Source organism: Delphinus delphis, chromosome 13 (genome assembly GCF_949987515.2).
Source record: "Delphinus delphis chromosome 13, mDelDel1.2, whole genome shotgun sequence".
NCBI lineage: Eukaryota > Metazoa > Chordata > Mammalia > Artiodactyla > Delphinidae > Delphinus > Delphinus delphis.
In genome coordinates, this window is record NC_082695.1 from 72574252 (window position 1) to 72598443 (window position 24192).

The window sequence follows — 24192 nt, forward strand, 5'->3', positions numbered from 1 at the left end:
CTGAGGAGGCATATGTGCTCTGGATCACTAAGAACATTTAGTATTTATCTTGCTTTTGTGCATTACAACTTTCAAAAAGAAAAGTTTTATTGGAGTAGAGTTGATTTACAATGTTGTGTTAGTTTCTGCTGTACAGCAAAGTGTATCAGTTATACACATACATATATCCACTCTTTTTTAGATTCTTTTCCCACATAGGTCATTACAGAGTTTTGAGAAGAGTCCCCTGTGCTCTACAGTAGGTCCTTATTCGGTATCTATTTTATATAGAGTAGTGTGTATTTGTCAATCCCAGTCTCCCAATTTATCCCTCCCTCCCTCCCCACCCCCAACATTATAACTTTTTTTTAAGAATCACTTTTAACTCAAATACTGTCCCATCCTTAGTTTTCTTCTCCTCTACATGTGAGTAAAATATAATTATCTGCATTTCAAGGATGCACGAACCGAGGCTGAGAAAAGTTACAGGGAGTGCTCAAGGCCCACAGCTGGTTGCCACAGGGCTGAAACCGGAACCAAGTCCAAATTCTCCAGTTGCCAAGGCTATGTCCCCGTGTCATGACCCAGCAGCATGCTTAACATGCCCACAGCTCTTCCTAGTGCAGCACTGGTGAAGAGCATGGGCTCCAGAGCCACACTTCCCGCCAGCTGTGAGACCTCAGGAAAGCTCATTAAGTCACACTGCTGTTCCTCAGTTTTCTTATCTGTCAAATGGGTACGATAATAGTGCCTGCCTCTTAGGGTTGCTGTGAGGATGAAATGAGCGCATATATAGAAAGTTCCTGGAATACAGCCAGGCCCAAAGGGAGGGTGCAGTAAATACTAGCCGTCCTAATTCTTACCGTGAGAGGAGTAAACACTAGAAGAAACGTGTGACCAAAGAAACGCTTCAGGAACAGCTAAGAAATTACTACAGCCCATGCAGGGCTCAAATTTACCTTCATTTGTTGAATTATTCATAGGGAGGGGAATACCTAGCTCGTAACCTGCCGTGCTCGGGCCGCAGGAAAATGTCACCCTAGTAGTGAGGGAGACATTAAATATTTTACTCTCCCAGCTGCTCACAACAAAGCAGACTGGGGTGTATCCATTACCAGCTTTTTCAACGCTCCCGAGTAAATGAAAAACATGCCACAAAACCCAAACTCTGGAATTCAAAATATAATCTAGACCACACTTCTTTTGGTCCGTATCTTTGCATAATGAATAAAAGTAGGATTTCTCAGAATGAGAAAGTGTTGTTTTCAGACACAGAAACTGTCTTTACATCTGACACCTCTGCCACCATGCACAGTGTGTCTCTTGCCAGCAAGAGACACACTATACCAGCCAGCCCAAAATAGTCCCAGGTTGTTTATCAACAATGTGTAATCGTACACATTGGAGAACCCCAAGCTGAATGTATTCTTATATTCACATATTACACTCCCACTGGAATTGGCGTATTAAACTGTTTCTATGACGGCATCCTATTTCAATGGTAAAACTCATGCATTATATAACCATGTCAACTTTTGGGAAGGGAAAACTTAGAACACAGACCGATTCTTCTCATTTTTTTCCTACCAAAGTAAAAAAACCTTGATAAAACTTCCTGTGGTTTAGGCAATTTCACATCAACTGCTTCATCAAGTTAATCCTTGATTATTTGAGTGTTTAATGATTGATTTCTTCACTGTCTATGGATCCCCGGCCGGGCTCCCTCCCTGGTCAGCTGCATGGCCTCCTCTGTTTACACAGGCAAGCTCCCAGAGGGACTTTCTAACTTTTAACTGTTTGAAGAGTGGGCAGAAGGGATCAATACCATTACGCTAATAATTTCCAGGCCTTAAATGCAGAGCATCCCTCCATATTCTCTTACGTTCTCTATAGAGTCATAGAACAGTCATCCAGTTATTTCCTTAGGATAGATTCTAAGGATAGAATAGTTATTAAAAAAAAAAATCTTCTCTAAAGATGGAGTTCTGTTTCTACAGGTTGTATAAGGAACATGTTGGAGTACTACATGTAGAACATGAACACTACTACACGCATAGCAGTAACATGTTGGCATTTAAGGTTTCATATGCCTTTTTCTTTCCCTCAAATTCTAACAAACATTTTCAAGGACCAACTGGAATAAATTCTACTGATTTTATTTCTTTTAATACAATTTATCATACAATAGGTACTCAGTGTATAGGTTTTAATTGATCAAAGAAGTACATTTAAGAAAGTTAAGGAAGGGCCCTTTCTCTCACATTATCCTTAAGTTAACTTTTCTTTTTCAAGTACTCAGGTGTCAAAAAATAACAAGTATTGGTATGGGGGAGGGATGGATTGGGAGCTTGGCATTAGTAGATGCAAACTATTTTATATAAGGAATGGATAAACAACAAGATCCTACTGTATAGCACATGGAACTACATTCAATATCCTGTGAACAACCATAATGGAAAAGAATATGAAAAAAATATATATGTATATAGACACATATATATAACTGAATCACACTGCTGTACAGTAGAAATTAACACAACATTGCAGATCAACTATACTTCAATAAATTTAAAAATAAGTGTTGGTGAGGACAAGTTGGAACTCTTGTGCATTGCTGATGGAAATACAAAGTGAGGCAGCCACTGTGGAAAAAAGTATGGTTGGTGGTTCCTCAAAAAATTAAACATAGGGCTTCCCTGGTGGCGCAGTGGTTGAGAGTCCGCCTGCCGATGCAGGGGACACGGGTTCGTGCCCCGGTCCGGGAAGATCCCACATGCCGTGGAGCGGCTGGGCCCGTGAGCCATGGCCGCTGAGCCTGCGCGTCCAGAGCCTGTGCTCCGCAATGGGAGAGGCCACAACAGTGAGAGGCCCACGTACCGCAAAACAAAACAAAACAAAACAAAAATTAAACATAGAATTACCAGACAATCCAGCAATTCCATTTTTGGGTATATACCCAAGAGTTGAAGCAGGGATTCAAGCAGATATACATACACCCATGTCATAGCAGCATTATTCATAATAGCCAAAAGGTGGAAATAACCTAAGTGTCCATCAATGGATGAATGGATACATTCTGGCATATCATATAATGGAATATTATTCTACCTTAAAAGGAAAGACTGATACACGCTACAACATGGATGAACCTCAAGGACATTATGCTAAGTGCAATAACCCAGCCACAAAAGGACAAATACTTTATGGTTCCACTTATACGAAGTACCTAGAGTAGTCAAATTCATAGAGAAAGACAGTAGAATAGAAAGGAGAATGGTGGTTTCAGGGGCTGGGGGGAGGGGAAATGGGGAGTTAGTGTTCAAAGGGTACAGAGTTTCAGTTTGGGAAGATGGAGAAGTTCTGGAGATGGGTGGTGACGACGGTTGTACAACCATGTGAAGGTACTTACTGCCGCTGAGCTGTATGGTTATTAAAATGGCAAATTTTATGTATACTTTACCCTAATTTTTAAAAAGGTACTCAGTGGTTCTTTATCTCCTCTGGAGAAAGGAGAAGAGTTTTAAATTGGTTTCAGCTAAAAATTTTCCGACAGGACAAGCTGCCTAAAGCATAACCAAAGCATCATCTTTGGAGGTGTTTCTTGAGAATCTACTCCTCTGAGTCATGAGGTGCGCTAAAGGCTGGGGACACAGTGTCCAATGGGAAGTCACAGGTTCCTACCTTCATGGAGCTTATGGCTTAGCTCAGTGGTTCCCAAACTTTAGCTGGCATCAGACTCCCGTGGAGGGCTTGCTAGGCCCAACCTTCGGAATTTTTGATTCAGGAGGTCTAGGCTGGGACCTGAGAATTTGCATTTCTAGCCAACTCCCAGGTGATGCAGATACGGCTGGTCCAGGGACCACACTTTGTGAAGCTCTAGTGTAAGGGGAGAGACTTATAGGTAAATAAGCAATTTCAAACAAGTGTGGTAGGTGCTATGATGGGGATACACCTAGGATACACAGCAGCAGGGGCACAAAGCTTTCCCCAGAGGAGATGCTACAGGAATTGACATCTAGTCTGAGACCCATAGGACATGTAGGAGTGAGCCAGGTGAAGGGAAGGGAAAGGGCATTCCAGGCAGAGGGCACAGTGTTTGCAAAGGTCTAGAGGTGAGAATGCACACAGCCTGATGTTGGAATGCAAGTCTGTCCACACGATGAGAAGTCAGAGGACGATGGGGAAAGTGATGAGAGGGAAAGTGAGGAGCAAGAAATTGAGAAGTGACAGATAGTAAAAGCCATTAGGAGCCTAGAGTTTATCCTCAGGGCAATGTGGAGCCTTAGGAAGGGCTTTCAGCATTAAAGTTCTAAGGACTAAGGTTAGATCATCACATCCCAGGGAGGGCTTACTTCCAGCAGAGACACTGCCTGAGGGGTTGCAGACGGGGCGGTGGCACCTGTCCCTCTGATTCTTAGTTCATCCAACCCCACTGAAGCTCTAGCTCCTCAGACGGCCAACTGCTGCCTGAGTTACAGGCTATTTCAGGTGGGAATAGTCCAAGTCCGCTGTGACTACCTACTAGTAAGCCACCAGCCGTGTCAGGCTATTTTCATGTAATTAACTCAAATTGAATTGAAAGCCAGTTCCTCAGTCAGTTGCACTATAGCCACATTTCAAGTGCTCGATAGCCACGTGTGTCTAGTGACTAGATACAGGACACTTTCATCCTCATAGAAAGCTCTACTGGACACACCGGTCTGGAAGATTTAGGCAGGACTGGATCTCAAACTTGCCAGGCATCTTGATTTTATTATAGGAAACCAGCCCACAACTGTTTTGAGACTTCACTCATGAAGACACACACACATACAGTTCTAAATTGACTTTTTAAATTACAGAGCAAAAAATTAGACCACTGGTCGCCCTTCACAATAAGTATTCAAGCTACAAATACCCTAGATAGCATTTACATAAGGAGATCCAAGGAATACTTTTTCCAGGCCGATAAGAAGAACCCTAAAATCACACTTACTCTCCAAAGCCATTTTGAAATCCTCAAAATAACTGGCCAAGGGAATTGCGGGAGGATAATACACCCTAGATTAAAGTTCTAAAAGGCCGTTCTTACTGCTTAGGGGCCAAAAAAGTCAAGCGTTTACAGCTTCTTCTCTATTGTGTATTTTACCTACCTAATTCGATTCACAGGATTCTTAATATTACATTGCTAATCCTCACTCTAAGTTCTAAAAATAAAAGGCAAACGGTATTGTCTGCCAAGTTGGTAACAAACCCCAAGCCAAGGACAGAACTGGAAATTGATGCACGGAGGGAATGAGTTATGCTGTAAAATGAAACACACACCCGGAGAAAGGTTTAACCCTTGAACTGACCATAACAGCCATCAGTTTTAGCCACTTAAAAAGCGCAAGAAGCCAGAGGTGGGTGATAATTTCTGCAAATAATAATACAGAGATGGGACTTCCCTGGTGGTCCAGTGGGTAAGATTCCACGCTGCCAATGCAGGGGGCCTGGGTTTGATCCCTGGTTGGGGAACTAGATCCCACATGCACCACAACTAAGAGTCTGCACGCTGCAACTAAGAAATCCGCATGCTGCAACTAAGACCCGGCACAGCCAAAATAAATAAATAAATACATAAATTAAAAAAAAAAATACGGAGATGTTTTTATTTTCTCAGCTGGAAAACTGACCAAGATGTAACTGACCAGCCTGAGTAGAGAGGCAATGGCCAAGATCCCACTCTCCAAACCCCCCGGAAGAATCTGGTGGGCGAGTTCCCAGTGAAGAACTGGGTCCTTCCAGGTTGCCTGAGTGTTCTGGTCCTGATGCCAAGGGACGGGGGCTTTGAGGAGTATACCCAGGCAGCCCACATGCAGCCCCTTTGTTCCTCATTCTCCGGGAACAGGCATGTCACAAAGAAACAGGAGCTGGTGTCTGCATTACTCAAAACCACTCAATAGCCCAGGAGAGCCCAGCCAACCCCTAACCCCACCCCCAGCCCTCTTTTCCACCAGCCTACATGCAACTCCCTCCCCCTCAGTGCTCTGTCTCTGCCTGGATCTGCCCTGTGGGGAGATGGAGAAGATCTAATCAGCTCCTTCCTCCATACTCCGTGATTAGAATCCTTCCTCAGGTTAAAACCAGTTTCTCTAGAGCCCTTCCAGGAATGCCCATGAGACTTTCTCCAACAAGCCACCATGAATGGAAGGCCATTTATTTACCAATTCCTGGCTTAGTTAAAATCAGGAACAACCAGCAAGAAACGGTGTAAGGCTCCTTGAGGGTGCTGGGGTAAAGCAAAAGGCAGTTAGTATGTGGATTATCTCAAGTGGCAAGAAAAAGCCAGAGAGGATCCCGGAATAGACCGTCAGGATGGGAGTTGGAGAAGAAAACTAACTCATAAGGAGCCCTGTGCTTACAGCATTCCAGATGCATAGCAAATGGCATATATTCTCCAAGAATCGTTTATTTGTAATTCTGATTGAATAATGTATTAATGATAACACTAGCCAGCATTTATTGAACCTTTGTGCCAGGTACCGTTCCAACCACTCACACGCATCAATGCATATAAAGCTCACAAACACCCAATGAGGTTGGTCCTGTTATCCCCATTTTACAGATGAACACATTGAGGTCAAGACACTCACCCAGGATCTCACAACCAATACACAGGAGAACCTAGATGCAAATCTAGTCAGTGTGGTTCCAGCATCCTGCTCATAAAACCATCATGCTGAGAACTCCTTTTTCTTGTTCTCAGGCAGAATTGCCTTAGCCCAGCAGTCCTCCCCAAGTACCCTACCTACCCGTGCTACCTACATTCTAAGATTTTAGTTTATTGTCTGGAAATAAGGTGGGATCTTCCCAGAGTAGTCCTCAAAATGCACATTTGCCTCCAGAGGCCTGTGTTCTACATAAAATGATACAAGGAACTTGGTCACCTTGTGCATTCATGTTTCTGTTCAGTTTGGAAGGCCAGAGGCCCTCTCTCCACTCCCCGTCTTCCTTGGTCCATGACCTGCGTGCGACACAATACCGCTTCCACTATGTCCAGCCAGCCCACTGTGAGAACAAGGGGCCCTCGGAGTCAAACCACTGAGACAAGAGCTTCAGGGGTGGGAAGGGGCTAGAGGAGAAGGAGAGGCTGGGACAGGGACTTGAGATTAACCAGCCAGAGGGGCAAACCACGTGTGAAGGACAGGTGTGTGGAGCCTGTCTCCTGCAGCAGACCTCAAGTGCATGGCAATGTACCCACGTGACAACATCTGGACATGTTAAAGAGAGACAGGAAAGGGACAGGGGACAGTCAGACATGGGTTATTTAGCATCTCCTCTCTCCTAAGAAATGGACTTTCATTTTTATCAGAAGGAAATGTGGACTTAGTGCTGATACAACTGATGGGAGAATTAAGATAGTAAAACATTTTTCACAACTACCTCATCAAATCAAAACAGAGCTATTTCTGTTGGCAAAAAACTCCCTCCTTTAGAGGATATGTTAGTCACCCTTCACACGTTCAGATGGCTTCACTGAGCATGATACAGCCCACCCCCAGCAGTGGACCCTGTACATCTCATATTTTGAGATAATTCCCTTCTGCGCCTTACTCTGACCCTTCAATCTGCCTTCTTCATAATTCCTAAGTGATCTGAGATTACAGGTTCTCCTTACTTAAGCTTCCAAGAATCAGGCTGAGGAGTCCTTTTCAGGCATTTGCACTTTAAGAGTCCAATGTTGAATTTCCTTTTTAACAAGTGATGAGCTGTCAATGCCTCAAGAGTCTCTCAGGGGCTTCCCTGGTGGCGCAGTGGTTGAGAGTCCGCCTGCCGAGGCAGGAGACACGGGTTCGTGCCCCGGTCCGGGAAGATCCCACATGCCGCGGAGCGGCTGGGCCCGTGAGCCATGGCTGCTGAGCCTGCGCGTCCGGAGCCTGTGCTCCGCAATGGGAGAGGCCACAACAGTGAGAGGCCTGCGTACCGCACACACACAAAAAAAAGTCTCTCAGGCCACACACAGAGGGGTGTGCCCTGGGGTACTGGCCTCAAGACTAAATTTTACTGTAATCCCTGACAATGGAAACCAATGAGCTGATCAGAATACATCCAGTTTCCGAAGATTTGAGTGCTATCAAACAAGATAAATTAGTTTTCCAGTAACGTCAAGAGGCACACTCTGTATTTTGCTTGAACAACCAGAAAAACCACATTCAGAAGGGAGCACAGCCTGAGGCCCAGAAATGCGTGATTACCTGCGAGGAAAGAGGCCTTTAGCTTTGAGACAAATGAGCCAGATCCTAGACCTCCAAGTTCAGAAAGAACCTTCCTGCCAGCTCCAATGTCACACCTGTAATTTCGTGACCTACATCAGTGCTTTACAAAAAGAGTAAAGATTAATCATAAGGAACAACACTCATACAATGTAAAATTTCACCATTTCCTCTGTTAACCCCCAAATTAATGCAAGAAATTATTAGTTACATATAAAGTATATAAAGATACAGAGAGATATATGAAGATGTAAAGTACACGTAGCATATGAGGCATATCTAAGTATATGAAGTATAGAGAGACATAAAACACGGTCCTCGTCCTCACAGGCTTGCAGCCCATGCAGCAACAGGGACAAAAACACACCTCACCGTAATATAATTTCCTGTGACAGGTGCTAGGAGGGGAATCCATAGGAAGAGGAGTCAATTACACCTGAAGAGCTGGGACTTCAGGGAAGGACAGAGAGGAAGGAAGTTGATTGAATTGGGTCTTGAAGGGCAGGTGGGTCTGTGATCAGGCTGGGAGATGAGAAGAGAAGCAAGACATTTCAGGAGAGGAAACCATGGGTGCGAAGGTTCCAGAGCGTGGAAGGACACAGGGTTGGTTTAGTTACTGAAGTGAAGGCAGGTGTAGGAAGACGATGGTTGGAGGGGATGGCTGGAGAGGGGGACTCAGGTGAGACTGTGAAGGCCTTGCAGGTCAGAGGCATTTGGATATTTGCTGATTGGATGAAAGGTCACCTTGTTAATGAGGCCTCTGCAGTCATCTATGTAAAGCCATAGCCCTCACCTCTTTCATCCTTACTCTTTACCCTCCTGGTGCCAATTTATTTTTTGCTTTGCATGTATCAGATAAATGACATTCCACTTCTTAATGTCCTTAATGACCAAGGTCTCTCTACACGAGAATGTAAGCTCCATGAGGCCAGGAGACTGTGTCTCATTTTTCTCCCTGTGGTATCCAGAACTTCTAGCCAGCAGCTTGCACATAGTAGGTATTCAAATATTTGGTGAAAGACAGAGAAAGAGACAGAATGAAAGAACAGAGAGAAAGAGCGAGAGAGAGAAAGAGAGAAGGAAGGAAGGAAGGAAGGGGAGGGAGGGGGAGAGAGAGAGAGAGAGAGAAAGAGAAAGAGAGAGAGAGAGAGAAAGAAAGAAAGAAAGAAAAAGAAAGGGAAAGAAAAGGAAGGAAGGAAAGGAAGACAGAAAGGAAGGAAGAGGCAGAGATGGAGGGAGGGAGGGATTCTCCATATCATCAGGGTCACAGATGAAGGGCCTAAAACAAACATTAACTGGTTCTTCTACCTATAGAAAGAGATTCTATCAGGGAGCAGTGAAATAATTAAGCATTCATTTAAAATGAGTAACTACACTACCAAATGTGAAATAGATAGCTAGTGGGAAGCAGCCACATGGCACAGGGAGATCAGCTCGGGGCTTTGTGACCACCTGGAGGGGTGGGATAGGGAGGGTGGGAGGGAGATGCAAGAGGGAGGGAACATGGGGATAAATGTATACATATAGCTGATTCACTTTGTTACACAGCAGAAACTAACACACTATTGTAACGTAATTATACTCCAATAAAGATGTTAAAAAAAATTTTTTTTAATGAGTATCTAGTAAAAATGCCAGGACAAAAACTACACAATACATTGGATCCCAATGAAAGGGATCGCGAGGCACCAAACGACAATCATCATCATTTGTAAGCCACCTTCTTCTATGGTTCTTTGAACAATTATTGCAAAGGATTGGCCAATCTTGTGAGTCGGCATAACAAACCAGCCTACTTCATGATTTAATTCCATTTAAAGCCAATACTACACATTAAGGAAACAAAACGAACCATCTGTGTTCAGCTGAACTCTGCCCAATTGTTCTTTCGCCTCCATTGCAACTTGCTCGGCAGGCCATCTAGAATTTTAAAGGTAATGACTGTAATGATAGTACCACCTCAATTCATAAGGCCCCCTTCTTCTAAGGCATTTATTAGTCTTCAAATACCATGTTAATTAGGCTTCTGCCATTCTTGAAAGTTATGATTGAATCACCTTCACCTTGCAGAAGGTTAATGGAGACATGAACAGGTTAAGATGTGTGGCAAAGGTCTCAGGGCCAGCTGGGAAGGAGCAAACTCTTGTCCTGGGACACCATCCACGCGATGGTGTCTACCACCGGGGTCTCCACCACGGAGGTGATAAAAAGAAACAGGCATAAAGCAAGCCCGTCACTTTTTCTTTCATATCTGTTCTCAGGACTCATTCCACACCTAACCCAGGGTCATCTTAGTTCCCTAAGGCGACCAGAAGCAAGTCACACACACACACACACACACAATCTAATTTTTCACAACAAAAAGGGTTCTTAGGGAGAAGTTGGCTGGAAGATGAGAGGAGAAGTCTGGAACAACCGATCTTTTTTTTCTGATCTTTATTTTCATTGTCTATTTTATCTTTTATTTATATTTATTTTTATTGATATTTATTTTCTGATATGGACAGTTATTTTCACCACCCTTTTCCCCAAAGATCAACATGATGCTTCATTGTGGGCGCCTCTCAAGCGCAGCTCCCCTGGATGTGTTAACTACCCTCCTGCCCACAGGCAAGAAGACAGACCAGTTGGCCCCTCTGGGTCCTATCATTCTGCCCTATCATTATGCAATATGTTATCTTCCTTTCAAAGGTTCTTCAACTGCTTCCTCAAGTTAATGTCTTATCTATTAAGAGCAGGATCCGTTGGCAGAAACTATTGAAGGTTTCAATCTATTGCGTATCAACCATGCTCCCGATTCCAAGCGGAAGTTGAGTCAAATCCCACTGCCATTTGTTAGGGGAAGGAAAGAAATATGCATGTTCGCATCTGTAAATGCAAAGACTGTCTCTAGAAGGTTAACCATAAACTCACAATGGCTGTTGCCTTGGGGGAGGGGGACTAGGGTAAAAGGGGGCAGGAAGATTTATTTTACACTTTACATCTCTCATACCTTTTGAAGGGTAATTAAACGGAAAAACAATACGTGCAACAAAAACTGAAGCTTGGAAACTATTTCCGCTGGAGCCCTTCATCAGAAAAATAACGATGATGACTTGGCATCTTGGCTTACCTACAGTGCTTGGCAACCAAAGAGCTTACTAGATAGATGGTGAGCTCCCTGAAGGCAGGGGACACTTTAATTGTACCTTAAATCTTTTTCCTTGTATTAGCTACTGATTGCTACATAACAACCCCACATCCCCAAATTTAGCAGTTAAAACACAAGTATTAGCTCAGTTTCAGTGGCCCAGGAACTCGGGCACGGCTCAGGGCCTCTCAAAGGCTACAGTCAAGGTGTCACCCAGGGTGCAGTCCTCTAAAAGTTCACCTGGGAAGGCTCCCAGCTCACTCACAGGGCTGTTGGCGGGATTTGGTTCCTCATGGGCTATTGGCTACCTTAAGTTCTTTGCCATGTGCGTCTCTCCATAGGGCAGCTCACAATATGGCAGCCGGTTTTGCTCAGAGCAAGTCCAATGATGCAACAGACAAGGGCTTAATCTCCAAAATAGACAAACAGCTCATACAACTCAACAACAAGAAAACAAACAAGCCAATGGAAAAATGGGCAGAAGACCTTAAGTGCAAGTCCAAGGAGTCTTTTTGCACCCTAGCCTTGGACGTGACATGCCACCCCTTTTGCCACATTCTATGCGTTAGAAGCGCATCACCAGGTCAAGCCCAAACATGAGGAGAGTGAATACCCAGAAACAGAAGCCACAAACTACACTTAATGAGAACCCTGAGACATTGTAGCAGGGTCCCAACTTTGGTCAAAAGTCATTTGAGACAGCTCTTACGGAACAAGCGTGTCTCTCAGTAAAATGAAACCAGAGAGACACAACTTCACTCAGACCAGCTTCAGAAGATAAGAGGCATTAAAGCACTCACGGATGGAGCTGGGGGGCTCCCAGAAGAGGCAAAAATAAAATTCACAATTAACTTTCAACATCAAAGTTGGTATCAGCTATGGTCTGATGTTCATTTTTTTTTATGTTCACAACACCGTACGTGGTGTCGATATCCTATTCTTTTTGGAATGATTAATTATCAATTCTTAACTTGTGCAATGAAAGAGAAATAAAATACTCAGGTGTAATGTCAAACATTAGCTTTCTGTGAAGCCCATTGTAAAGCACTGTGGCATTTAAATGCTAGAGTTCAAAAGCTGAAGAAATCAACTGACCTTGAAGTTCACATATCTGATCCTCGTCTTCGAGTATGATGACTCTCAAATTCACGAGCTTATCAGTATATGTAAAATAGGTTAAAAAAAAAAGCAAACAAGATTTTTTCTTTTCCTCACTTAAGTAAATCCTTGAAAGGGTTAACAAATATTCAACTTGTCGATTTCTTTAACAAGTCCTTTTAAAATGAAAATGCATAAGTTCGCCTTGGCTCTAAACATAGCTGAAGGTTTTAACAGGATTCACTCTGTAAATGCCTGGCTCCCAAGTTACTATGTGCAGCTGTAAGGAACATCCTGTTGTGTGTTTACATATATGAACAGCTTCGGGAATATAACAATTAAAAGAGTCAGATCTTATATCCTGCTCAACTATGGTAGGCTGGCTTCCAATTCAGGGCGGGGTTGGGGGGAAGACCAAGAAAACCCGGAAGATGTGTGGGTGGGCGGAAGAGTCACAATTACACTGGCAACAGGGCTTTACAAGAGTTTGCCAGCGATACCCCAGGCCAGAGAAATTACTTCGTTTAAACTCTCAGATACACTTGCCTACTCCTCACATTTTACAGCCCTGAAAGTCTGTTCATTGGCTTTAGCCAAAGGGGTTGCCTGAGGGCAATAATACTGCACACAAGATGTGAGAAACTTATTTTTCCTGTGAACGGTTTTATCCTAAGAGAAAGATGTGGCTTCACATTTCCTTTTCCAGCTCACCTGCCCCTCCCCCTCCCCCTGATTAGGAGATGATTTCTAAGTGGTCAAGAGTCCAGTTTCAGCAGCCACGTCCCTGATTCCATCATGATTTGGACAGAAGACAACTTCCTTGTCTCAGCAATGCAATCATGATTTATGTGGCCTGGCCAAGGCTGGCTGTGCAAACAGTCAGCCAGGTGGTTAAAATTCATTAAACAGACTTACAGACCATTCACATAACCACTGCTGGTCAGATGTGAGCGACCTCCTGAACAGCAAAAGGCAGGCCTTCAGTTCAGATTGATCTGTTTCCAAATCACTTGGGGAACGTCAGAAAAAGAAAAGGGCGAGGACCCACGAGTGTCTACTTTCTCAAACTCCTGGGAAAGTAGACTGTATTGATGTACAGAGTTAGGACCAGGTTCCTGGTCTAGGCTAAAATGTGAATAATGAATTTCCGTTCTTGCCAACAGATGAGTTATTTTGATCATATTCTTTACTCTTTTATTCTCAAGGCTTTCATACCCATCTGAAGAGCTCGGTTGAGTTTTTATAACACTATCAAGTAGTTAAGATCTTAAAACAGAACCACCTATTTTAGAGCCATAAGGGTTATTAGAGAGAATGTCCAAACTCTTCATTTTTACAAGAGGAATTTGGAGCTCAGAAAGGTTAGGGGAGGTGACAGTGCTGGACCTGTATTGAGTCTCCCCCCTGCCCCAGTGTCTCCATCTGTACAGTGGTGATTAATGGATTACCTAAATCTTCAAACAGTTATTGAATGCCTAGTAGGCTATGGACACTGGGATGAATAAGATATGATGACAGTCTCCTCAAGAGGAGAGAAACCATCACAGAGATCATTATGGTTCAATATGGTAAGGGGAGGAGAGGGTTGCAAGCCTCAGATGCAGTGGGAGCTTGAAGAAGTCATACCTGACCCAGCCTGGTACCTGACCGAGCCTGGGAAGTACCCGGGAGGGGCTCCAGGCCAGAAGAACACTGAAGCTGAACCTTAAGCAATAAAGAATTGTGTTCCTTCAAGAAAGTGCAAAGGGGAAAAAAGTGCCCTGCCCTCCCTTTAGAATTCCTGTGAAACTAATGTCCAGCATGTGAAGGTACTTGGTAATCAGCAAATCACTACACAGACCTTAGCTACGAGGTTAAGTGACTGAATCAAGGTCACTCACAAGCTGATGCTTTTCAGAATCCAGTCCGATGTCTTGGAGTTATTCCACTCAGTTATTTCAATCACTTCCCCCAATGTTTATATCTAGACATTTCCATAAACTTGAGTGAGTTTTTGATACACTAAAAGATACCCCATAGACAGCAGACTCTTACAGCATCCAAGCAGTTCTCTGCCTCGACTTCGGGTTAGAATGACGCCAGGTGCACCCCGGTTGGGTGATCAGTATCTCCGGCATCAATAGAGTTGATGCTCCACAAGTGATTCTAATCTGTAGCCAAGTTTGACCACCTCATGTATTAGCACAGCCAAGAATGGGCTGCAGGCTCCCAACCACAGACAATTCCTCAGTCACCTCTGGTTTATGCATCTCAAGGAAGGCTCCAGAGAACATGAAATCCACTTGTTTCAGTCTGGACTGTAACGTGGTTCTTTAAGGAAAACAGATTTAGCCTCTGAATGATGACTGGCCTAGATTAATACTAGTTTGTCTTTTCTGAAGGTACACAGGTTGACAGGGCAGGGGGGTGATGCCCAGAAGCATGACAGGTGGCGGAGAACAGACTGTCTGGGCTAAAAATGCCCTACAGAGAAGGAATAAAATAGATAATGGTCAGATGACAGTGGGAAGAGTGCACCTGGAGGAAGGAAGGCATGGAGACAATAATATCTAAGTGAATTCCTGTCTTAGAGAAGTACTCCTGTATTTATTGTGGTTCTTTGAAAAGGATGACAGTCATAAAACAGGATGGATGCATGTGTCTCAAAACAACAACTTTTTTATGTTTCTATTTCTTTTAATCATACAGGCAGAGGCCCATGGAAAATAAGAACTTTAAAGGTATCAGATACAGCTGGTAGATGCTGAAAATGAAGCCATAAAATACTTCTTGACACGATTCTCAGGAAAATCTAAAAGAAAATTAAGTATTGGAGAAAACACAGAAGTCATCTTTTCTACCATTTATCAAAGGTCCCTGGTTGTTGTTCTTTCATCAACGTACCTGGTCCTCCCCATCCTTGGTGTCCTTGCTACTCAACGTGAGGTCTGCAACCAGCCGCATCTCCATGACCAAGAGCTCATGAGGATTACAGAATGTCACCAACCCAGAATCCACTTTTTTGTTTTTTTGCGGTACGTGGACCTCTCACTGCCGTGGCCTCTCCCGCTGCGGAGCACAGGCTCCGGACGCGCAGGCTCAACGGCCATGGCTCACGGGCCCAGCCGCTCCGCGGTATGTGGGATCTTCCCGGACTGGGGCACGAACCCACGTCCCCTGCATCGGCAGGTGGACTCTCAACCACTGCGCCACCAAGGAAGCCCTTTTTTTAAAAAATTTATTTATTTATTTATTTATTTTTGGTTGTGTTGGGTCTTTGTTGCTGCGCGCGGGCTTTCTCTAGTTGCAGCGAGCGGGCGCTACTCTTCGTTGCAGTGCGCAGGCTTCTCATTGTCGCGGCTTCTCTTGTTGTGGAGCACGGGCTCTAGGCATGCAGGCTTCAGTAGTTTGTGGCACACGGGTTCAGTAGTTGTGGCTTGCGGGCTCTAGAGCTCAGGCTCAGTAGTTGTGGTGCACGGGCTTAGCTGCTCCGCGGCATGTGGGATCTTCCCAGGCCAGGGCTCGAACCTGTGTCCCTTGCATTGGCAGGCGGATTCTTAACCACTGCGCCACCAGGGAAGCCCCAGAATCCACTTTTTAACAAGAACCCCCAGGAGATTCACATGTGCGTTCATGTTTGAGAAGCCATTGGTCTACACTATACCGCTGGTCTACACTGTAGAAGTAGGCACTTTCTGGAAGGTCCATCCCAGCCATGGGCGGGCACAATCAGGCACCGGATTTTCTTTAAGATCCACTTAATTTCCAGTATTACCCCCACCCCAATCGGAACTTTTTATTATTTCCCAAGTCATTCTTCTGAGGAACCCAAATCATTCCTCAAGGTGGCCCTCCAATGTAACCCCTTGTTGGGAACCTTCCTGAACACCCCTAAACTGAGCTAGTAACTCCCTCCTCTGTGCCCCCATAGCCTCAAGTTTCACGCACCCCTCCCTCACCCCTCCAGGCTGGTCTCCATTCACTCCCCACCCACTAACATTCCACTGATAGTCATCAAACCACAAGCTTCGGCCATTCTGTCAGCCACTGAGCTACAGTGAGCAGGACAGAAGCTTCCAGGCTCATAGGGCAGCACACCAGTCATCCCACAGATAAATAAAGGGTTACGCGCGTGAGTACAAGAGAAAAAGAGCAGAGGGCATACATTGGGAGAGACCGATTTCATTAGGGTGGTCAGAGAACGCTCTGAGGAAACGACACTTGAGCCGAAAAGCGAAAGATGAGGATTCATTCAGGGGAAGAGTTTTTCAGGTGAGAAAGCCACAAATGTGTAGGTGCTGAGACAGGAAAGGGCTCCTCACAGAAACTGAAGTAGGACGAGAACAGACCGAGCGGGGAGGAAGCAGGGCCGGGCCCGCGAGCCACGGAAACGAGGTAAGTGCTCTTGTAACTGCAACGCTGAGCTACAAAAGGGTTTTGCAGGCGGGTGTGGACGTGCTTCGGGATGAATGGCTGCTCTGGGCTGGAAGGTGGAAAATGGAGAGAGGCATCAGTCAGGAGACTCGTGGGATGGTCCAGGAGAGGGAGCGGGTGGCAGGTGGAGAGAACCAGGTGGATTCAAGATCTTCTGGAGGTAGAAGCAACAGATCTTGGAGATGGAATGGAAATGAAGGTCAAGGTGGTGTCGTGTGGGAGAGAAAGGGGTCACAGCTCAAGTCCAGCTAGAGAGGAGTCGTCTTCTAAACTGGTTGGGGTTCAGTGCTGGATGTGTTGTGTCTGGGGTGGGTGCTCTCAAGAGATACTCAAGTGGAGGGAACAGGCTGGCAGGGAGAAAAAGCTGGCTGTAATGGAAAGTCAGCAGAAATCGGCACATTAATAGTATTTAAAGCCATAGAAATAGAGGCGATCGGGCTTCCCTGGTGGCGCAGTGGTTAAGAATCCGCCTGCCTTTGGGAGTGATGAAAATGCTCTCAAATTGATTGTTGTGATGGTCTTACAACTTTCGAATATATTAAAAAGTATTGTATACACTCAAAAAAAAAGAATCCGCCTGCCAATGCAGGGGACATGGGTTCGAGCCCTGGTCTGGGAAGATCCCTCACGCCGCAGAGTAACTAAGCCCGTGCGCCACAACTACTGAGCCACGTGCCACAACTACTGAATCCCGCGCGACTAGAGCCCGTGCTCTGCAACAAGAGAAGCCACTGCAGTGAGAAGCTCGCGCACCACAACAAAGACCCAATGCAGCCAAAAATAAATAAAAATAAATTTATTAAAAAAAGAAATTAAAAACAAAAGAAATAGAGGTGATTACCTCGTAGAGGGGGAAGCAAGCCTGGGACTGAGTCCTGCAGAACCCCAGCATTTTATGATCATGCCTGTCCATCATTTACAGCAGGATTTCTCAGCCTTGGCACTACTGACACTCTGGGTGGGAGACTTCTTCACGGTGGAGGCTGTCCTGTGCATCATCTGTTTAGCAACATTCCCAGCCTCAACCCCTAGATGCTAGTAGCATCCCCTACGTTGTGATAACCAAAAATGCCCCCTGGGGGCCCAAATCACCTCTGGTTGAGTAGGTCAGGGATATTTTTGCAAAGTTTTTAATAAACCTGGTGCCTGTTTCTGTCTCAACATGTTCACAGCCAACCCAGGATAAGTGTCCCACAAATCACATCAACTTTCTCCGGTTCTGGCTTTGTGGACAAGCACATAAAATTGATTGAATAAAAGCAGCCTGAGTATTAAGCTTCACTTTGCTCCATCTCATGGAAAACAATTGTTATACTAACCCCAAAAGACTTTCCAGGTCCTGAAAACTCATTATCTTTTGACAATAACGTAAACCCAAACCAGAACAGTGAGTGGATGTAGGCATTCGCTGTTTTCCCTTGGATGCAACTATTTTCTAGTTCAGAGTTATAGAATGATCTAGAAGTTTCCAAGTATCATTAGTAAAAAGATCTCTCACCCAGACCAAGATGTCACAAGAGTCCATTTTTCCCAAATAGGAGCCAACTAACAATCAGCCCCGGTATTATGTGGCATTTGCAAAAGAATGGCAGTAAGTTACAAAAGGCGGGACCGAAATCTTAAAATATCTATTTTCGTGTGTGACTACTTTGCTAAGTAATAAGGTCCAAGAACTTGGTTAGCCTCGTCTGGCATCTTTCTAAAAGAACGAAAGCCATAAAATTCATGTGATCAGGCTATAGTGGGTTCTTTTTTCCCAGGGTCACTGCAAAAACAACCAACGTAATATACTTAAGATGTAATTGTATTTAGAACAGCTCCTACAATTTAAGCACTGTGCTGGGGGCCGGGCTACAACATGAGTGAACCTTAAAAAGGGGCTCTGCTCACCGAGGTGACCACCTCATGCAAGAGACAAACAGACCAGCAATCACCATGGCGTTCGGGGGATGACACACCCCTGGGCCACATCCTTCCTGCTTCTCGCCTGCTTGAGGTGTCGTCACCAAGGAATCCTAACACACTCCTCCCTGCCATGGCTGGACACTGCCTTGGAATCCTACTCATCCAATACCTCTAGGCCAGTGAGTCTCAACCTGGAGCGTCATCAGAACCATCTGGAAGTTCTGTTGAGCCACAGAATGCTGGGTCCCACTTCCTGAGTTTCTGATTCAGTAAGTCTGGGTGGGACCCTCAGCTGTGTTCATGCTGCTGCTGCTTCTGGGACCATACTTTGAAAACCAGTATCTAGGCAACTACTACGCAACAAGCCAAGTTGGCACGTGAAATAAAAGCTAGCCACCGTCTCTGAGACGGCGTGATCCAAGCTGGGAGAGGAACGTACAGAGAGGGACTGGAGCAAAAGAGGGGCCCCTCACTTTGACCTGGGAGCGTGAAGCAGCAGGAAGTCTTCCAGGAGGAAGTAGCACCTGGTCAGCAGGTGGAGGGGGGGAGGGGAAAGAGGGTCGCAGGTGAAGAACACAGCATATGCAGAGACCCTGAGACAGAGGGACTGTGCTCTGTCCCAGTAGAATTCTGGGTAAAAAGGGAAATGACATTTGTTATCAGGTAAAGTTAGCAGCAGCGACTGCACTATTAACTGCAGGAATGAAAACGTTCCTTTTCTACGGAAAGCATTTTAATGATCAAATATTTCACTGTCATCCTTTTTCCTTTTGCGCTGAGTGCTTTCCTCCTTAAACAATAGCCCCTGCTTTAAAAGAGTCTACCACAATACCAGGGTTATTAAATACTAATAACTCTGCTATGTGAATATCACTAAGGACGTGTGCAAACATGGCAGGCTCAGAGTTAGTCTAAAGATGGTGCCTGCAACAGACCAGAAAACAAGCAAAGACATAAAGTAAAAACCTCAGAATCACATTTAAGTGGAGACCAACTGAGGCAGAGGTAGAGGAGGGAAGGATCTAGGTGTATTTTGTCATACACCCTATACACATATTAAAAAGCATGATTTGGGGTGGTTTTTTTTTTTTTTTTGGCTGCGTTTGGTCTTCGTTGCTGCGGGCAGGCTTTCTCTACTTGCGGCGAGCGGGGGCTCCTCTTTGTTGCGGTGCGCAGGCCTCTCATCACGGTGGCTTCTCTTTTTGCGGAGCACGGGCTCCAGGCGCCCGGGCTTCAGTAGTTGCGGCGCACGGGCTTAGTTGCTCCGCGGCATGTAGAGTCTTCCCAGACCAGGGCTCGAACCCAGGTCCCCTGCACTGGCAGGCGGATTCTTAACCACTGCACCACCAGGGGAGCCCCATGACTTGGTTTTTAGATGAGGCCACACAAGCCATGTTAAATACCCTACTGTCCATGAGAAGTTCCATGACTTTAGCGAGTTCCCATTAAATATACAACTGGCCCCTTCCCGCGTCTGCTACAAACATTTTGAGCTGTGTGTGTTGGTCCTGCCAACTAGGCAATACTGTATCAGGCTTCCACTGCCATCCTTGTCCGAAAGCAGGGCTAGAGCATTTGCACAGCTGCTTTCTTTCCTCAAATTTCACTGCTTTATTGGCACTAAAAAATAGTCGAATGTATGATTTCACAAAAAAAGGCCAAAATTAAAAGGCTGACCCCGAGGATGGCAAGCACTGGTTTCATAAGGTTTCCAACGTCCCTGTGGAAATCGTCATACCCAACTCCGCGCTTCTGGTTCCCAAGGTTACGTGTTTCCAGCCAAGATTTCTGAATCTATCAGAGCTCGACCTCTGGCCCCTCCTGGGTGTCCCAGCAACTGGAAGTTAACGCGACCAAAGCTGAATTCTTAATCGTCCAGCCTGCTCCTCTGTCTCTGACATCATTATCTCCCATCCCTTATGTTAGAAACCTGAGAATCACCTGCTCCTTCCCTTCCGTGAGGTCCTCGAATCTGATCCATCACCAGGACCGAGACTCCACTTCTAAAATGCAGCTCCCGCCCTCTGCGTCTCACCTCCGCTCTGTCATCCTGGCCCAAGCCCCCATGACCTCTCTCTTTCAGCCACTGCAGCAGCCTCCTAACTGGTCTCCTCCCTGCTTCTGGTCTTGGCCCCCTCCCCCGCCCCGACCCATTCTCCACATCACAGCCTGAGTTTTCAGCTGAAATCAGAAATCAAATCATGGCACTCCACTGCGTACAAATACATCAATGCCTTCCTATCAGCTTCGTCTCTGCCTACCTCACCCCATGCTTCTTAGCCCCACTGTCACTTCTCCCCAGCTCTCCTGGCCTTCTCACAGTTCCCAGAACACAGCACTAAGCTCTCAGCACAGGGTCTTTGCACATGCTGCTCCTGTGGGCTGGACCAGGAAACGCCTCAACTGGTCTCAACTTAATGTTCTCCTCCAAGACATCTTCCTGGGCTAAATCTTTTATTGTGGCAAAATATATACAACATAAAATTTACCATCTTAGCCATTTCTAAGAGTACGGTTCGGTGATATCAAGTACATTCACACGGTTGTGCAGCCGCCGCCACCATCCACCTCGGGAACGGTTTCATCCTTCCAAACTGAAACTCTGTACTCATTAAGCAATAATTCCCATTCCCCCGCCCTCCGCCCCTGTTCTACTTTTTGCCTCTATGAATTTGACTATTCTGTGTACCTCATATGAGTGGAATCGTACAAGTAGTTGTCCTTTTGTGTCTGCCTTATGTCATGCAGCATAACGTCTTCAAGGTTCATTCATGTTGTGGTGTGTGTCAGAATCTCCTTCTGTTTTAAGACTGAATAGTATTCCGTTGTATGGATAGACCACTTTGTGTTTATCCATCCATCCTTCCACGACCATTTGGGCTCCTCTGGGGCCATTTTAGAGTCAGCCCTCGTTATTCTCAGTTATGTCTTATTTCCCTTTAAGTGCTTATTACAGATTCGAATTCTAATATCAGTCTGTTTCATATCTCTTTTGTTCAATATTTTGTTCAATATCGACTCCTGCCACCTCTCCCGCAACAAGCCAGTAAGTGTCACAAGGGGGCAGCCCCTGTCTGTTTTGTTCATCCTAGAATTAACCACCAGGACCTAGCACGGGAGCTGGAGTGTAGTGGGCATTTAATAAGCAAATGTTGACGTTTTAAATGAAAGAAAATCATTAGGTCACTAGAAAGCCACTAGTCTTCAGATTCACTCACAAATTCCACGTACTTTGTATTCAGCTATGAACGATAACAAATTAATGCACATGCGCGTGCGCGCACACACACACACACACCCCTTCACAGAGACATATTTAGCTCTCTGGGCACAAACAATTCCCTTTCTAACATTAGTCAATCTATTTGTAACTAACATACATTTCCATTTCCTGTATTCTTTTCGAGAATGCCTCATGTGCAAAAGTAACTTGTGTACTCAGCAATTAAGAACTTAGATACTGATAAATGCTACAACGTGGACAATTACACTAAGCAAAGCACCAAGGAAACATTATGCTAAGTGAAATAAGTCAATCACAAAAGAACATATGTTGTATGCTTCCTTTTATATAAAATGTCCAGGTAGGCAAATACAGAGTCAGAAAGGAGAGTAGAGGTTGCCAGGAGCTAAGGGGAGAAGGAATATGAGTGACAGCTAAAGGGTACGGGTCTTCTTTTTCGGGGTGATGAAAAGCTTCTAAAATAGACTGTGGTGATGGCCGTACAACTCCGTCAATATACTAAAAACCATGGAATTGTACACGGTAAAAGGATGAACTGTACGGTACATGAATTATATCTCGATAAAACTGTTTGAAAAAAGATAACCTGTGTGTGTGGAGATGGGGGTGGCCTGCCTGAGTTTGCAGGCTGGAAAAAGCTTGCCTTCCCAATTAGACAATGCATGGCAAGGTTGGGAGGAGTGGGGCAGGGATCACAGCCTTGCCTGCAATTTGGCCGCTGGCCTGCAGGGGCGGCCTGTTTTTCTCTTACAGAGGAGGCCTCCTGGCCCCGCGTACCCCGTTGGTTACAGACCATCTTCCTTCCAGTACAAGCAAAGGCCTCTGCTTCCTGGAAATCATCATTTTCTACCACCTCCTCTCTCCCTCCAGCAAGGTAGAACATGCTCTAATGATAAACAAAGTTCTCTGTTGAAGTTCTCTGAACCAACACCTTATATAAATGTGTACCTCTGAAGAGCCTCTTTATAACCTAGTATGAGTGATCTGAGCACACTGAATTTACAGCGTTTTGAAATTCAGATTTCCATTTGCAGCCCAAGCTCTGCCAGGAAAGTTATCTTTGCCTCCTCTTTCTCTTACACCCCATATCCAATCTGTCCGGAAATCCTGTTGGCACTACCTTTAAAAAAACATCCACAACCTTCTCTCTCTCAGACGTCTCACGCTGGTCCCAGGCTCCAACATAGCTCACCTGGTTTAGCCTCCTAACTAGTCTCCCAACCCAAGAGCCCTCCCTGGCCTGGTCTCCACACAGCAACCAGAAGGACTATTTAAAATACAAGTTAAATGAAAGATCACAACCCTCCAATGGGCGACAGCCTGCACCGACTCCCCCCACCCCTCAAACCATCTTGCACAGTCATAGCCAAAATCCTTCTGCTGCTAGGAAGCCCTGCACGATGGGGCTCCCCACCTCTCTGCTCTGTCTTCCCCATGCCCCGCCCTCCCCCACTCACAGGTTGGAGGAATAGCCAACTACTGCCTGCATCACACCAGCCAGGCACCGAGTCATCTGTCCCCTCTGCCTGGGACACTCTCCCCACCCCCAGATCTCTGTGATTCACCCTCTCCCTGCTGAGCCTTCACCCAGATACCACCTTCTCCACTCTCCAACTGCATCTTGCCCCCTTGCACACCCTCCCAATTCCTTTACCCTGTTCAGCTTTCTCTCTTTATCCTCTGCAGCACCAATCTTCAAAAATACCATGTAATTTACCTAGTTATTATCCACAGTCTCCCTTCCCTCTCTAGAACGTGAGCTCGTTGAGGGCAGGCTCTTTAGCTCCTTGATTGACTAACAGATGCCAAGTGCCAGGCGCACAGGATGTGCTTCGTAAGTATCTGTTGGCCAGCTAGCTGTTTGTTTTGGACTTTAAAGGCTAAGGAGGAGGGTCCACTCTGTGAATTGACTAAGGAGACAGGAAATTCCCTGGGAGAAGCCATGAGTTTACTTCTCTAGCCACTCAAGACGCTAGAACTCAGGAAATGAGACCAGCAGTTACTAAGAGTACAGGGTCTGAGCAAACCTTCTTCAGCTTTAAAAAAGAGTGTTGGTCCGAGTGATCTCAAGGATCCAGGACACACTGGATGCTACTATGTCACCACTCAAGAGTCTGAGGTTCTCAAACTGACCTTTGAGAATTTTCACCATGTTTCTCTAGGTAAGGGGGAAAGGCTAAGAGTGATTT

General features: G+C 45.3%; 1 protein-coding gene across 2 annotated transcripts in view; it reads right to left on the reverse strand.

Annotated features, from left to right (window-relative positions):
- The window catches only part of ATP8B1 (ATPase phospholipid transporting 8B1), a 111078-nt gene that overhangs the window by 79390 nt on the left and 7496 nt on the right, over positions 1–24192 (reverse strand). The window contains exon 1 of one of the 2 annotated variants that reach the window (XM_060029125.1): positions 12439–13726. The exons of the other annotated variant lie outside the window; for it this stretch is intronic. The gene's annotated coding sequence lies outside the window, so the exon portion shown is untranslated. Of the gene's footprint in view, positions 1–12438; positions 13727–24192 lie in introns of those variants that run through there. 2 annotated transcript variants of the gene reach the window in all.